We start from the raw sequence: 4884 nt of genomic DNA, 5'->3' as shown, positions 1-4884 counted from the left end.
ACACCATTGTGGTTATCTGGGTCATTAAGACCCCCCCCCCCTTTTTTTTTAAAAATAGTTCTTCTGTGTATTCTTGCCACCTTTTCTTAATCTCTTCTGCTTCTGTTAGGTCCTTACTATTTCGGTCCTTTATTGTTCTCATCTTTGCATGAAATTTTCCCTTGGTATGTCTAATTTCCATGAAGAGATCTCTGATTTTTCCCATTCTATTGTTTTCCTCTATTTCTTTTCACTGTCAGAGGAGGCAATGACAACCCACTCCAGTCCGCTTGCCTGGAAAATCCCATGGATGGAGGAGCTTGGTAGGGTGCAGTCCATGGGGTCGCTAGGAGTCAGACATGGCTGAGCGACTTCACTTTGACTTTTCACTTTCATGCATTGGACAAGGAAATGGCAACCCACTCCAGTGTTCTTGCCTGGAGAATCCCAGGGAGGGGGGAGCCTGGCCGGCTGCCGTCTATGGGGTCACACAGAGTCTGACACGACTGAGGCGACTTAGCAGCAACTTTTCACTGTTCATTGAGGAAGACCTTCTTATCTCATCTTGCTATTATCTAGGATTCTGCATTCAGTTTGTTATGTCTTTCTCTTTCTCCTTCACCTTTTGCTTCTCTTCTTTTCTCAGCTACTTCTAAGGGCTCCTCAGACAACCACTTTACCTTCTTGCATTTCTTTTTTAGCATGGTTTTGGTCACTGCCTCCTGTACAATGTTATGAACCTCCGTCAATAGTTCTTCAGGCACTCTGTTTACCAGATATAATGCCTTGAATCTATTTATCACCTCCACTATATAATCATAAAAGATTTGATATAGGTCATAACTGAATGGCCTAGTGGTTCTCCCTACTTTCTTCAATTGAAGCCTTCAATTCTGCAATAAGGAGTTAATGATCTGAGCCACAGTCAGCTCCAATTCGTGTTTTTGCTAACTGTAGAGTGTTGCTCTTTCTTCAGCTGCAAATAATATAATCAATCTTATTTCAGTATTAACCACGAGGTAATGCCCACGTGTAGAGTCATCTCCTGTGTTGCTGGAAGAGGGTGTTTGCTATGACCAGTGTATTCTTTTGGCAAAACTGTTAGTTTACATCTGTTACAAGCCCTAATTCAATAAATTAGGCACCATTTGAGTATTAAAATCAAGATTCTAGTGCATAGAAAGCTCAAATCCAGGCAAGTATAAATACATTAGTTCATATTTAAAATTTAGTAATGTACTTGTATAAAATAACTGAGATTTATGATTATGTTAAACAGACCTGAGCAAAAACTTATAAGTTTTATTTTAAAAGATTAAAAACTCTTTGTAAATGCTCTCTTCTCTCTTTCAAAGTCCAATTAGGGGGTTACTTTCTCTTTAATCATTTTATAAAATTTTTGTATATTTCATTTCAGGCCTTAAAACAAATGGGAGTCCCACTAACTGAAACATTTTTATTCCTCCATCTGATCAATTAGATCCCTCCCTTCTTAAATAAGCATTGGAAATTTAAGTCATTGAGGAATCACTAACTTTATTCCTCAGAGTACTTAAAGGTCCTCTCACAGTACTCTAAAACTCAATTTAAATATATATTTAGAATGCTTTCTTTATAACTTAGTTGGAAGGAACTTTAGCTCAGTTAATGAATTAAAACTCCTTTATGGCACAGACATGTTTGTTCTGCCTCCCTTTAGTTTGCAGACTTCAATGCACAAACTGGTTGCTTAATACTCACTTTAAAATATTTAGGAGTTGGTCTGCTAACTGGATTTTAGAAATTAGCAATGGCTTCCTTATAATATTTTTAGACTACTAAGATATAAATGACAAATAATATTTTAAGATATTTAAAATGCCCTGAAGTGTTGTTTGTTGGGAGCTTGATTGCTGACTTAATCCCCCTACTTTCTGTTTATGATTCAGTGTTGGTAGGTTATATGTTTCTACTCATTTATATACTTCCTCCAGGTTGTCCAGTTGATGCATAGTGGTGTTTATCCTCCTATCTCATGTTCCTTCGTATTTGTGTGTGTGGTTGTGTAGTTGTGCATGCACGCCTGTTTAGTCACTCAGTCGTCCCTGGGTCTTTGCAACCATTTGGACTGTAACCCATCAGGCTCCTCTGTCCGTGGAACTTTCCAGGCAAGAATAATGCAGTGGGTGGCCATTTCCTTCTCCAGGGGACTTTGCTGTCTCAGGGACAGAACTCCTGTCTCCTCTGTCTTCTGCACTGCAAGTGGATTCTTTATCCACTGATCCATCAGGGAACCCCGGTGGCTGTTGTTTGTCTCTCGCTCTTTTTTTTTTTTAATATATAAATTTATTTCAGTCTTTTCTCTTACTTTCTTGATGAATCTAGCTAAAGGTTTGCCTTTTTTTTTTTCAAATTGTGATATTATTAATACATTATTTATGTTTTCTGAAATAAAGCTTGTAAATTATTACCATTTGGAATGAGCTGAATGAAAGGCTTTACATTTTATCTTTTAAATGTTGTCTCATATCAAATTCTTCCAAGGGCTAATGCACACATAGGGGCCATCAATATTAACACAAACATTCTGATCTCACAAGTAAACACAGATGCAGGTCCCACGAGTTACTGAATAAGAATACATAGCAAAAATGATGAAAGTTTGGACTGTGTTTCTCATCATTTTTCAAGGGAACTATGGTTTGAAATTCTCTGCAATTCAGTTCATCTTTGTGTGTGATAGGAGAATTGACTATTCAGGCAAGTGATTATCATACCTCCAAAAGTTCTTATACCAGTAGCAACATCATCCATGCCATTTAATATTTAGCTTAATTTCATGTAATTGATTTTTGGTACATGATCAGGTTAACCGACTTGCCTTTTATAATCCTGCTGAGATTATCTCACTGTGGCACAGGATCTTTGCATTATGCACTTTGTTTTACCAGAAACTGTCTTTCTGTTTGTCATCTATCTTGAGAGCTAGCTAGCTAGAACTGGCAAACTTCCTGCTTACTACTGGGATATGTCTAGATTTATATATACATATATTTCTATATATATATTCCTATATATGTATATAAATGTATTTTATATAAATATGTATTCATATATATCTCTAGATTTATATATATAAACACATTTATATATATATACATATATATAATTTTTCCTACAATGCTTTCATAAACTCTTCATTGGGTCTGTTCAGTGCTATACATTCTTGAAGTTTATGCTAACTTCCTTCCACTCCTGGGATTCACCATCCCACACAAGACAATGCTTGACACATTGGTACAGTATAATATAAACGTTCAAACCCTTATATTATTTGCTCAGTTCGAAGAAGAACATTATTTTCGCCAGGGAGCACCGTCGCTTTGGGTAGATCATTTTTTACATTATTTTCTCAGAGTCTTTGGGGGCCAGTATTCAACCTGTCCTTCCACATATCTCTCAGCCGGCATCCTGCTATCTCTCTGCCTTGAGTTAAACAATGGCTGTGCTCACTTGCTGCTTCTTTGAGATCCCATGGATTGTAGCCCAGCAGGCTTCTCTGTCCATGGGATTTCCCAGGCAAGAATACCGTAGTGGGTTTCATTTCCTTCTCCAAGGGATCTTTCCAGTCCCAGGAATCAAACCAGCGGCTCCTGCCGTGGCTCCTGCATTATAGGCAGGCACTTTATTGCTGAGTCACCACGGACATTGGGCTTAAATGGAAACAGTTAAATTGACAAAAATAAAGCACCCTCGTATTTTAATCATGTATGAAAGCCACTGTTTACACAGAGCAGAATATTTGCTATAAGATAATTTGCCAGTCAGATAAGCCAGGTTTTTGCATATATAACATGGGTTGAGTAATGAACTCTTTAGCTGCTGTATTTGACTAATTGAATATTTGATTTCAAATTATATACAGGAGAGAAACAATATTATTTATTCTCTTTACAAAGAACTTAAACAATCAGTTTATTTGTCAGTCTGTTTATACTTTAATTCTCATCATCTATTATTTAAGTATATGTTAAGCAAAATATGTATACCAAAAAATGCTATTTTCATATGTTCTATCATTGCCCAAATACAACAGTTTTTGAGATCAGAGAAATACAGTCCATTTTGATTTTTGATACAAATATTTTAACCACTATTATCCAGAAATAACCAAACATATTAATTATTGACAGATTATCAATTTGGCTTCTCTTCTGCCTAATAAAATCTTTATAGCATGAAAATATTTCTATTTTTACATAAGTGCTTTCCAGTTTTCCACTTTGCTTTAATTATTCTTTGAAGATAAGAGCTTTCACAGGGTACCTAACTTAACGTAAAGCACATCAAGGGAAAATGGAAGCACAAAGGCAGCAGTGGTTACATCACAGAAACACTAAAGGTTTAGTTACATAGACAGTCTGAAGGTATAATGCAGTTGAGATTATTACACAGAGAAACTGAGTTGAAGATCAGGAATCAGAAACCTGAATTGTGTCATTATGGTTAAGTGTTGTTCTTCTGTTTTGTCTCCCTCCAAAACATACTCTGTATCTCCATATCCCCTTTCATTCACCATCTTAATTCTAGCATTACTATATGCCCACCAGATTCCCCCACCATAAAGACTATTTTTCTTATAATCTTCATTTAATTACTTGTTTATACATAATTTCCACTTTCAGTTTTCTATCATTTCCTCTACTTCATGAGTATGTCAACCTACCTGTATTCACACATTTATATGCTTAGCATTTAGAAAACAATATTTGGGTATGAAAAATAATACAGCTTTAAACCCCTTAGCCATACTAACAACAAAAAGTAAAATACCAAGAAAATAACTTATACTTCTAGGAACAAGCAAATATTGAACAGAGGAAAAATTGTGCTCAGTGCCTTTTGAGCTTTAATCATAGAAGTATT

This window comes from Muntiacus reevesi, chromosome 11 (genome assembly GCF_963930625.1).
Source record: "Muntiacus reevesi chromosome 11, mMunRee1.1, whole genome shotgun sequence".
In the NCBI taxonomy this organism is placed as follows: domain Eukaryota; kingdom Metazoa; phylum Chordata; class Mammalia; order Artiodactyla; family Cervidae; genus Muntiacus; species Muntiacus reevesi.
This window is presented reverse-complemented; position numbering follows the sequence as displayed.